Below are 13,664 nucleotides of genomic sequence, written 5' to 3'. Positions count from 1 at the left end.
GATGTGAGAGAATGAGGCTGACAAGGCAGGAGAAGCAGGATGAAGAATGAAGATGGAGTCCTGACAGCATTCAGTCCATAGTTCAAGGACCCCCACCTTTTATGAGCTTTGTTTATATGAAAAAATAGACCTCAATTTTTTGCTAAGTCAATGATAATCTCTTATTCATCTCAACCACAAAAAATTCTAACTAATATAAAAATGGATACCTGCAAAAAAAAAGTATTGCAACAATACATCCATCTTGAGGAATCTATGATATGCAATGGTAAAATCATTATTGAGACTATCATCAATTATTACAAGGACTCAGACATTGGGTTCATTGTAGCTGAAGCCTCAAAGTATTTAGTAGAAAAATGTCAGATGTTGGAGTCTGTTGGCTCCTTCTTGTGTCCTTTAGTATGGGAAAGACAAGCTAACACTGCTGAAGGCAGACAGAAAAGATCAGAACAATTTTGTTCACTTTTCAGACTATAGTTGCCAGACCAACTAACATCGAAAAATTGTGTGCCTATTAAATTACATGTGTCAAATCCCCTTCTACATTCTAAATGGATGTGGTATTCAGAAATGCAAATACCAAAAGAGCCAGAGGATTTGGCAAAACCTGATCTCAGCAGACATCTACCAAGCATCTCCTGCCAGGCAGAGGTAATAATGTCTCACTGTAAACTGTACTGATAGAACTGGATGTAGACTAGGGGCAGAGAGCAGTCTAGTTCTGTGTCAGTATCCTACTCAAGGCAGAAGCAGAGGTTGAGGTGAAGAGAAAAACATCTTAAGCCAAGGCCATAAGGACTCAGGAAATTTCCTGGGGCCTGTTACTATTTCAAAGACTGAATGAGATAAATAGAGTGAAGATAAAAGATTATGGCTAAGCAATATTTTGTAATTTGTCATCTGACAGCCAAAACTCACACAATGAAATCATCTCACATTTAAGTTGGGTTTGAGAGGGTTGGATTGCTAGAAAACCTCAAACATGTCAAGGTATGTATATGACTGTTCTCCCCCAGCCCAAGGCAATACCCAGACTTCTCTATGCTCATCAAAGGAATAGGGCTAATGGATCCATAGAGCACGCTTTGGGGGTAAATATTAATATGATATCTACTAATCACTTGTGGCTATTAAATTTAAATTTATTAACATTTAAAATATTAAAGGTTCTGTTCCTCAGTCGCACTAATTACATTTCAAGTATATATGTCATTGGTGGCTAACACATCGGTTAGTGCCAAAGAATATTTCTAACATCTGTCTCTATTGGACAGTACTGCTCTGGGAAATAAACGACCAAACCTCCTGATGGGTGAAAACAATGATAGCACACAAAGTTAGCACACAAAGTTTCCAGCCCAGGAGGCAGGATCTGGGACAGCCACTTTGGCTCACCATACAGCACACTACAGAGACAGGAAAGGTTATTAGCAGCGGTCCATCATCCAAAAACTTCTAGCCCCATTGTTCAAAATGCTATCCAAGTCCAGTGGAATATATGTTCTGGAGTAGTGACCACCACAAACTACTTCCCCTTTCCCTCTTTTGTAATTGAGAAATCTTATTTAAATTTATTTTTTAAAAAGTTTTCTCCACTAATAAATATTTAGGGGCAATGTAAAGGCAAAGGCAAAGGAGAGTGATGTATTCTAATACAGGAGGGGAGAAAGAATTGTCAACAAGAATTTAATCAACCAAAGAGAATGTAGGTAGACCAAAGAGTCAATGAGCTATACCCTGGTAACTGACCACTACCACGTGGTAATAGTGAATTCTACATCCTCCATTAATTGCAGGACTACTGTCAGAGTTTTCTGATAAGTAAACCCCAGTGAGCCAAGACTTATGAATGGGCTCAGCCATTAGAGGAAGGAAATTCAAATAGAATCAATATATAGAAGGATAGAGCTCCTAGAGAGAGCAGAGAACAACTGGAACAAACACAAAAGAAAAAAACAAGAGAAAGTTAATCAGAGCATAAAGTTAATTTCTGGAAATACATTGTTATATATTTATAATTTAAAATACAATTGATGATATAAAAGAGAGAATATTCACTACTAAAACCTGAGTTAGCAGCCTAGAAGACAAAATGGAAGAAATATCTCAAAGATAGCATAAATGAAAAGTAACAGAAATAATAAGGAAAAAGAGTCAGATACTTGGATGTATTTGAAGAAAACGTAATTGACCAAAAAAAAAAAAAAGTTTCACAGAAAAAGAAAAAGGAATAGATGGTCAAAAATCAAAGACATAGAGAGCATCTTGAAAGCAGGAAGGGAAAAGAAACTCATCACTTGTAAGGGACCTCCTCATCAAGGCTATCAGTAGATTTCTCAGCAGAAACCTTGCAGACCAGGAGAGAGTGAGATGATATATCCAAAGTGCTGAAAAAAAAAAATCTGTCGGGCTTCCCTGGTGGCACAGTGGTTGAGAGTACGCCTGCCGATGCAGGGGATACGGGTTCATGCCCCAGTCTGGGAGGATTCCACATACCGTGGAGTGGCTGGGCCCATGAGCTGTGGCCACTGAGCCTGCTCATCCAGATCCTGTGCTCCTCAACGAGAGAGGACACAACAGTGAGAGGCCTGCATACCGCAAAAAAAAAAAAAAAAAAAAAAAAAAAAAAGCTGTCAACCAAGAATACTTTAAATAATAATGCTATCCTTCAAAATTGAAGAAAGATGTAAAGACATTTAGTAATATGAAATCATATGAAAGTAAAAAACACACTGCTAAGGTAAATATTTACTCACATTCAGAAGACACTAATACTGTAATAGTGGTGTGTAAGTTACTTATAATTGTAGTATAAAGGTTAAGAGACGCAAAAAATAAAATAATTATAGAAACAGTAATTTGTTCATGTATACACAATGTAAAAAAATGTAAATTGTGATACCAAAAGCATAAATATTAAGGTGAGTAAAAGTGTAGAGCTTTTGTGTGCAAACAAAGTTAAGTTGTTACCAGCTTAAAATAGACTGTTATAAGATATTTCATATAAGCCTCATGGTAAACACAATGGAAAAACTTATAGTATATACACAGAAGATAAAGTAATCAAAGCATACCACTACTGAAGATCATCAAATCACAAAAAGAGACAGAAGAGAGGAGAAAGGAACAAAGGATCTACAAAACACCCAGAAAACAATGAACAAAATGGCAATAAGTCTTTACCTTTAATAAAGCCTGAAGTTGGTTTCTTTTCCTGCCTTCTTTTTCCATAGTTGTTATGATGTTTCTTAAGACTTTCTTTGGCCTCTGTTTCCAGCCCATATTCATACTAAGTGCAATCAATGTGTTTAGAAAGTGGAACTCTTTACTGCATAGTGATGATATTGATGGGAGAGCAGCCCATGTGACCCAGATATTCAGAATGCTTTCCTTTAATTAGTTGCTATGACAATTGCCCAAAAAACACCTTCTAATTTGGGTATTTTTTAATCCTTTGTGAGGGAGGTAATTCCCCTTTCCTGTGTATGTTTGAGTTTGGATTTCCTCTAGCCTTATTTATCTATCAATCCATTCTTATTTGCTTTTTATCTTTCAGGAATTTTCAAAATATATGAACCATTGATCATGTCTTTTTCTTATTTTCTATTGCTACTATTTATCCTTTTAAATTTATTTTTTGTAATATAATTTTGTAGGGAAAGAATGTAGATACAGATGTTTAATCTGAAATCATTTAATCATTAATATTTCTTTTGGAATTAAAATATATGTCAAAGATACTTTCATTTTGAAAAGACAAATGGGGAAAAATCATGAACTTTGTGGTGTTCTGAGATGTCCCTAATATGATGGCTTCTATCCCCAGTGCCCTTCTTGGCAAAGAAGACAAAGGCACTTATCAGGAAAGTAAACACAGCCACATCATCTTGAGTGGTGGCTAGTTAAATTGACAGAGAAAAAAATTGGACTCTGGTATGGAAGTCTTATCAAACACACAGATCAGCATACTATAAAGGACCATTCTGAGGGGTAGGTATCCTCTTGGACCAAGGCTCCTCCTCCTTGCTCCAACCCTCTGTCTTCTTGGTTACTCACTGATTAGAACATCTAATCCTCCATCTAAAGAGAGAGAATAATTTTGTCAGAGCCAGAGAGAATATACTCATTTTATTTTTAATCAAAAATTCTTAAGAATTGAGACACAGGTTTAAGAACCTGGAGAAAAATAAGGAAAAGTCACTGATAGACAATTTACATGAGAAACATAAGAATGTCCCTTAGACATAAGAAAATATGTTCAAACTCACTCATATATTAAAAAAAATCAAATTAAAATAACACATACAATTTCTTACCTATAAGACTAGCAAAACTTAAAAAAAATACATGACAATACATTCTGTGGGTGAGAATGTTGAAAAATATACACCCTCAAGTGGGAATTGTACAATGCTTTTGGTATGAAGCTTGTCAATGCCTAACAAGACTACATATACCCCAATGTTTTGATTCAGCAGTCTCACTTCTGGGAATCTATCATGAAACTACACCTACAGTATTATAAAAATACATATGCTCTACGTTATTTATTGCAAAAATGCTTATAGATGTAAAATACTGGAAATAAGCTATATATATGTACATATATATATTTGAATGAAGTATAATACATCCACACAGTGAGAATTATACAGTTGTAAAAAATAATGAGAAAGATCTCTATGATTGGAGTAATGTATAGGACATACTGTTAAATTTAAAAAAAAGGACAAAAAAGGATTATAGCATGTTATTTTCATATAAGAAAAGGGAGGACATAAAAAGAAACCCACATAGCTGCTTACTTTTGAAAAAATAAATACAGGATGGACTAACCAGAAACTGAGACTATTTAGCATTAACAATAGGTAGGAAAGAAGAAGTGGGACATGGGATCAGGGTACAAGTGATGAGTAGGGAGTAAAACTTTTCTGTGTATACATTTTTTTCACATTTGGAAAAAAGGTTATTTTAAAAAGTCCTAGCAGTAAGAACAGTAACAAAAGGAGAGCTGGACAAACAAAAAAAGAAGTTTGTGTCCTATAAGGCTTGTCTTCATTCTTCAATCAAGTTCTCTATAAAAGTGAATAAACATGACTCTTCTCACAGTGTCTCAGTAAGTCTCTGTCTGTCTCATGCTGGTTCTTCCTGGTCCAGCCTGCAGTCTTCACTGAAGCCAATCCAGGATGGCCATATCCAATGCCTGCCTCTTTCCTCTAGCTAGTCATGTGCACGTTGTATAGCTCTGACTTAGAACAACAGCCATGTTTCATAAACTCTTCACATATCTACAAGCCCTCTCTCTAAATTAAAGAAAACTTGGGCCAGGAAAGGCCCCTTGTCAATAAAGAATAAAAATTTAAGTAAATATTAAGCAAATAATTGGTCCTACCAAAAAAGTCAGTAGAATTAAAGAAGAAGGAAATAAACACACAAGAATTTTTAAGAAGTTTAAAAAGTATATTTCTAAATTCTGCATACCACAAAAGACTACCCTTTTGAGAAAGCATGCAATTAAACCAAGGAAAAACGGCATGGATTCTCTAATATAAGCAGGAAACATGGGATGCCCATATAAGAGAGAGATAAAGAAGCTTGACAGAATAAATTTTTTTTAAAAGTGAGAAAATGAACAAAACGTGCCATATTAGAATTCAAAATGACACTTTAAAGGATGAAGTTTTAAGCTGAATCTGAAGAAAATCAAATAAAAGATGAAGATGATTAACACTTGGGAAACACTTCAAGAGTGTAGGAAGGGAGGGAAATAAACAAAAAGATGAAGATCATGAAACAAAAGTTTTAAAAGAAATAAAATGGAGAGACAACACATGGATAATCAGTGTATTTTATGAAGAAAATAGCACCAAAACCAAATTGATATTTGAAATATAAAAAAAGAAAAGAAAACTGACCTTATTAGAGAGTTAAATTTACAGATTCAGACTCATAATATAAAAGGCAAAATTAACTAATACATATCGCTTAAATGTGACAAATTAAGTTAACTGGAGTCATATGTCAGTCTTAGAAGCTTAAAGGAATTATCACAAAGCATCTTTTGATTCATCATTGTTGCTGAATCACAGTCCATTTCTCCTGCAAGATAGTTGCTTAAAACGGGAAGAGCTGATGTTTCTCAACAACCACTGTGATGGAATGCTACTTCCTTAATTTCAGAGGTCAGCAGAAGAGACACTTCACACTATCATCCATTAGGCAAAAGTGACCATTATTTTCTCTTTCCTTTAGAATTATTCCACTCTCATGTTAAAGTAATTTTCTTACCAATTTTGAACTCATTTATTTGTCTGCTTTTAATTTAGGCATAAACCAAAGGCAATATGCTCATATGGCTTTTCTGATGTTTTTATTGTTCACCTCTAAAGAAAATAATAAAAAAAAACTGTGAACATTATATTTCACAAGAACTAATTCTTTAATTCAAACTATTGTTTTTGAATTTTTGAGCAATGTTATTAATTTTAAAAAATTCAATAAGTGATGTTACATTGCACACATGGTAATTTATTCTAGTTTTATTAACAAAAGTCCACATATGCCAGAGCTGTAAGGTTTTGATAACTGTATAGTTAGAAACTGACCTGGAGTCATGCTTATGGTTTAAGCCAGTTTCCAGGAGAAGTTTTATTTTATGTTATTTTTATTTATTTTTTCTTTTTTTAGTACAGCACAACATTCAGATTCAATGTCTAGTCTTATCAGACAGGCATGCCTTGGGTATGATCCTAATATGAATCAATGAAAGAAAAATAAATGATTGAAAGATCTTAATTGATCACATCGAGGTCCAAGTATCTTTGCTATAAAATCAATTGAAACTGAACTAGAAACCCGATATTATGTTTCACTTAAAATTTGACTGCATTACAGTGATGATGAGCTTAATGAGTTACTAAGTGAAAATGTCCACAAATCAGTTATGGCAAATTTAACTTTTGTAAAGCCATACTATAGGGCAGAGATAATCATTTGAGACCAAGAAATGTTACCTGCAAAACATTTTCACAATGACAATCAAATCTTGTGCATTTGCCATGTGTATTTATAGCAATCGCTATTCAGGTGCTCTAAATCCAGCCTCCTTCCCCTTATCTTCCACATTCTGTGATAAGTAGTGAACATACAGGAAATATTTGGTGAGCTAATGCTTCCTTGTTGTTGATGAATTTTTAAGAAATATTTGGCAAATATTGGTGATATTGTACAGCAGAAAGGTTGTTTTTCATGAATGAAAGGCCAAATCCTTTAGAGTTTAATTTTCTCTTTTCTTACATATACCAGAAATTAAGCCCGAGATTGATTACCTTTACTATCCAGATAAATAATTAAGAATTTCAAATATGGGTGTTCTATTTTTATTAGGTCAGGTCTCCCTCATGGTTTGTAGCATTTATCTTTGTCCAAAAATTTTTTTAAGATGTTGGGGGTAGGAGTTTATTAATTAATTAATTTATTTTTGCTGTGTTGGGTCTTCATTTCTGTGTGAGGGCTTTCTCTAGTTGTGGCAAGCAGGGGCCACTCTTCATCACGGTGCACGGGCCTCTCACTATCACGGCCTCTCTTGTTGTGGAGCACAGGCTCCAGATTCACAGGCTCAGTAGCTATGGCTTATGGGCCTAGTTGCTCCACAGCATGTGGGATCCTCCCAGACCAGGGCTCGAACCTGTGTCCCCTGCATTAGCAGACAGATTCTCAACCACTGTGTCACCAGGGAAGCCCCTGTCCAAAATTTTAATATTCAAACCAACCAGTGTTATGAGACACTACCATAGCATAATGAAATTATATTTCCTTCTCAAGTGTTAATAAATATAACAGGATCTGTACATCCTTAAAAAAAATCACTTTAAAGGAAGAGAAAATGAAAAATTTCTAGCTCAAAACCTCTTTGTTTAGGGGCTTCCCTGGAAGCACAGTCATTGAGAGCACGCCTGCCAATGAAGGGGACATGGGTTCATGCCCCAGTCCGGGAAGATCCCACATGCTGTGGAGCAGCTGGGCCCGTGAGCCATGGCCGCTGAGCCTGCGTGTCTGGAGCCTATGCTCTGCAATGGGAGAGGCCCCAACAGTGAGAGGCCCGCCTACCTCAAAAAAAAAAAAATTCTTTGTTTGGAGTTTATACTACCTTGCTTTCCAAGTTTATATTTTGAGAATAGAAAGAAAATTACTCGGTAAAGTTCTAATGTTCTAAATTAAATTGATAACTTGTAGCTGAATGTCATTACATTGTAGCTGCATTGAACTTATTGCAATTTAATTAGGAGGGCTATGGTTTCATGACACATTTGTGCCACAGCTTCTGTTCTGACCAAGTAATAAGTGGGTCACACCATTTAATTCTCACCCCAAATCCTGTACCAGTAGCTTATTTACCCATATAGAGCTGGACCTTGCTCTGAGAACAGAATCTCTGTGTTCATACAGCATCACAAAATGGTACTTACAAATTTGAGGTTCAGGACCATTCAGATATTTCAAAGAAATCCATGGAGAATTGGAACAGTGAAAGTAATATCTAAAGATAACTTTTATTATATGTGAAATAAGTTGAAATGTTAAAAAAATAAAGAAACAAAACAAAACAAAAATTTTGGCTGTCCCCAGTCTCTTGATATTCTGAAACTCTAGAGATTTTTGTCTCAATCAGGTGAAAGCTTAGCCTAGGTCTGAGAGATAGCTTTAATTTTAGCAAGATTCTAGTACAGTCCTGTGCCTGTTGGCATTATCCACAGACAAATTATACTTCATAGTCTAAGCATGTATGTCTTCTTTAAGTCAGCAATTTTACAAGCATCCTCTTTTAGGTAAGAGGACTACTGTAATGAAGATGAACTTGATCCACGGATATTTCCGAGTACTGTCTAATACTGAGAAGGTACTAAGTTCTATATGGTTGTGACAATGGAGAAATAGAAGTGCTTACAGTCTAAATAAGACTCAGAAAGACAGAAAGAGACATTGAATAAGAGAGTCAACTATAAAACAGTATTGTATTTGGCTTAAAGTTAAGATCAATAGTTATTGGGATTACTAGGCTAGGGACATATATACCCACTCTCCAATCTAAGTGTATAAAAATGTTTATTATAATACCTTAGATACCTAAGATATGTCAACCTATAGCATTATTTAACTTTTTATGACCTGAAATCTCAGGCAGGCTCTTTTATGAGTAACAGAAACTTGACTGAGGCGATAGCTTGAGTATATATATGTAGTTCACTCACATACACAGCAAGGCATTTATGGTCAGCAGCAGTCCTAGAGATCAAGACCATCATCTCAAGACTCAGGGCATTTTCTACTAAAGGATTTCTTTAAAAATAATCTTATTAATTTATCTCATACATTCTCCCCAGATTCATTCAATCTAAGTTATCAATGCTCATTCTTAGTTACTTGGTGCAAAAGTTCTGCAGTAAATAGGAAAGAATAGATAATTTAAATATACTTATATTTGTCTAAAGAATATGTTTTTATAGAAAAAAACTAATTGATCTCCTTTCTTGTTTTTATTGATTCATAGTTGAATTCTCTTGGAAGTTTTGGATTAATAAAAGTTCTAAATAACATGGCCTGAAAAAAATTCTAGAAAATAAATAAAATTAATAAATATGGGAGTAAGGTGACTACAAATCATAAAGTTTCAAATTCTTAATTTAATATTTTGAAAATTCTTAATAAAATGCTAATTTTAGAGGCAAACAATTTAGAGCACTGCAAAGTGTGAAATTCTCTGCTTATTCTCAAAATCATCTTATGTTAGAAATGCAAGCTACATGGATTGTCCAGCCCAGCATTTCTCAGAGTATCTTCCACTGTCCCTTATAATACTCTGTGGAAAAAAATATCCAGTGGTTAATACATTTGAGAAACTTTGCATAATATTTGTCTCTGTATTGGAGATTTATAAAATAGTAGACATATCAAAGAAATGGGAAATCTTGTAATGAGGAAATCTATTTAACTTTGAAAGGAAATACACATGATAGTTTAAAAGACCATGGACTCTAGAACTAAATTGCATGGGGGAAGCCCAGCTTTGCTTCTTAGTAGTTTTGTGAACTTGAGATGGTTTCTTAACCTCTCAGTGTCTGCTTCCTTAATAAAGATTGTAATAATGCCTACTTCAAATACTATTCTTGTGAGAATTTAAATGACTTAATATATATCGAAACACACAGTATCTGACACATCGTAAATGTCATAGAACACTTCAGTTGCCATTTCTCAAATGTAACCATGTGTGTGTACACATGTGTGTGTGTGTTCCTCTTAATGGTCCAAAGAACATGGTCTTATCCAAGACAATGTTTAAAAAGAGAAAACCACACTCACATAAACTGAATCTCATTTACAGGGGTTCACAGGAAGTAGTTGACAGATAGGGCTACAGCTTAGATCTCCTTCATCCCTAAGCAGTCCTGATACAATTTTCAACTAGCTGTCTTGTAGACTAAAACACCTCTCCACTTATGTTGTCCCATCCCCTATAGGCAGTAAATTGATCTTTATATAAAATTCATCTTCCTTTAAATTTCAAAACCCCAACATTTTTGAGATTTATAGGGAATATCTTGAAGTTTCAGAAAGGGATCAAAATCTTCCCTGAAATTGTCATCATAAATTTACAATATTGTTCAATAATGGGGGGAAAATGTGTGTATAAATTTCACAAAAATTTCTAGTCTTTATTTTATAAATATATTTGGAAGAAAAAGGTATCTAAGTTTCCTCTGTGAAGAAATTAAAAAAAAAAAAAGGTTCACTGAAGTAACTGTTTTGGTTTTGTTTAAAAAATGTCTTCTCAAAATCTAGTTTCTTTCTTTTCTTTCTGATATTGTAACTGCTTCCAGTGTACCTGAGACCCAGGCTTCAAATAAAGCTGCAGCTTTGAATGAAAACAAAGAGAGTCATTGAAAGCGTTGACTCTTTCAAAGAGAAGAGCCTCAATGAAAACAAAGAGAGCCCTGGCAACAGGAACTACATAAAGTCCCCACACAGGCACTTCCATCCCTAACAATTCCCTACTAATTTTATAAGGTTTGAACCTAGACAGCATGGCGAATGGAGCTCTGACCTTGGAGTCTTTCAGTAAGAGAATTCATTGAAATACTCATCAGAATTAGGCTGTTTCACGTGGGAACATAGCAGCAGACCTCAGATGTCTATTGTGAGTGTGACAAATGTAAATTTGTGCAAGTGAATCACATTTGGTCATATGACCAACTTTAGGTAAACATCTGCTCTTTCTGTTTTTTAATGGAAACTGAGTTTGGAGAAGCCTCACACTTTAGGCTGTAAAAATTAAAATCTGTGATACTGGAAAACTCACCATATGTCTTCCACTCCTAAGCATCCCTTTTTAACTTTAATTCTCAAACTTCCCACTTAGGGTATATGATGGAAAAAGTACATAAATAAATCAATCCTCTTTAGTAGAAGGAAAATAAAAGTTAGTCCAAATTCCTTTTACTATTCAGTATTGTGTATTAGCACTTAAATTTGAAGTTGAAAATTTGAAATTCAGCCATGTTGTAGGTACCCCTATCTCCACATTCAGTCATATGCCAGTTGTTGGAGTTAACTCATTCACTGATTCATTAGTTTGTGAATGTAAAATGAAGTGGGTGTGCCTGTCGTGTTTGCTGCATTAGAGATCCAACATAATAATAAGTTCCATGAGGAGCTTACAGACTGGGTGGGCGATGAGGTAAACCATAAACAAAAAGAATATTAAAAATTTAAGGGAAAAATGAGTCTTACAGGTAGTCATCTATGAATAAAGTTTTATATGCCAGAAATCTGGAGAATCACCCTCTCTTTAGCCTAACACATCAATGTCATCCTTTGATATCAGTCAGGTAAAAACTGTTTTAATCAATTCCTTCTCTCATCTTCTTTTCCCCTTCTCTTCCAAACTCTTCCCCTTATTTTTGTTAAGAAGTCAACAAATTCTTGTATCCCTGCTACATACCAGACACCATGCTAGATTGCAGAGACAAAAGAAAAAAAATGGGCAAGGATTTATAATCTACTGAACAAAGCAGACATTAAAATATTAATTATCACATATAAATATAGGATTACCCAGTACTGCTGCAGAGCAAACTTTCAAAAATCAAATATGCTCATGATGACAGCTCCTTGAATTCAGCCTCTGGCTCCACCAATGACAATAAGTTTAGCTCACTTCCTGTCACCATCTCCTACATACACCTAGTTCCAGCCATACTGAATTACTGGCATTTATAAAATGAGTTATTCTTTCTTCTATGACTGTGCTTTGGAAACCTCATCCCTCCATCTTGAAAGCTCAATCCCACTTGTCTAACTGGGAGTCTTTTATTCTTCCTTTATTTTCATAATAAACTGTAACTGGCATCCCAGGCCCATAAAACATCTCCTTAATTTCCCAAACACAGGGACTCCTTTTTTCTATATATTACTGTCTACTGAGCATATTCTTACAGTTTTTTTTGCCAAGTATTAAAATTGTCTATAACTTTAACCCACTCTTAAACTGTGAGATCTCTAAGCTTAATTAATATAATTTGCATCTTTAAGTAGGTGCTTGATAAATATCAATGGCTGAATGAATAGGTGAAGGAAAAGTTTGATTAGAATTAGATATATGAGAATGGAAACTTGAATTCTACAGAAGAAGGCTCTGATCTGTCACAAAGTTGTTAATGCACAGTGGTGGTTCTATCATAACTTTCCTTTGAGGGTTTTAACAAAAAGTACACAAATTAATATAAATAAAACCCAATTCTCATTCCTGCTCCCTTCCTACTTGAGGTCTCACTGCCAGAGATTAAACTTGGCCTGGGTCAGGGAGGAAGAAAATTCTGTTCTCTTCCAAGACAATCAAGGAGTCTTTTTCTTCAAATGAAAAATGCGTTCTGGAATAATTTGTTAGCATGAATTAAATTCAAATGTAAAATAAATCCATTAATGTTTGACATTCACATAGCACAGTTAATATTTTCACTTTAATTAATCTAGTTTTAATGAAAACTATAAGGTTTTGCTACACTGCAGTCCAAGACTTCGTTGGAAGAGAAATATGTAATTTATAAGGATTCTGGTAAGGGGGAGAAAAATCTCACCATGAATTACATCAGTCTCTTCCAGTTCAGACTGTGAGAGATGGTGATATGACTAGAGAATGTGGATAAAAACAGGCAGAAAATATGAGTTAGGACACAAGTTCAATGTGTAGAACAAGCAGAATTTAAAGATAGGGCTCAAACACATTTAGCCACTGTCATGGAGTCACTAGTAAAATCTGACCCCCAAAGTCTAATAAAAAACCTTCATTCTTCTCCTCTTGCCACAAATTTTGAGGTACACTAAAATAGAGAGTGTCTCACGCTTCCCCTACAATTAAGGAATGACATCTGTCTAAGCTAAGAGAAGGAGCTCACCCTTCCTTTCTCTTTGGTACCTTTTCCTTCTGTTAATCGTTGGTCCACCCTTGGTTGGTGTATTGGTTTCCTAGGGTTGCTGTAACAAATTGCAAACTGGTGGGCTAAACAACAGAAGTTTATTCTCCCACAGTTCTAGAAATCAAATCCCAAAATCACATCAGCAGGGTCATGCTCCCTCCTAGAGAAAATCTGCTCATTGTCTCT

The sequence above is a fragment of the Mesoplodon densirostris genome, chromosome 18 (assembly GCF_025265405.1).
Source record: "Mesoplodon densirostris isolate mMesDen1 chromosome 18, mMesDen1 primary haplotype, whole genome shotgun sequence".
NCBI lineage: Eukaryota > Metazoa > Chordata > Mammalia > Artiodactyla > Ziphiidae > Mesoplodon > Mesoplodon densirostris.
Note: the sequence above shows the minus strand (reverse complement) of the source record.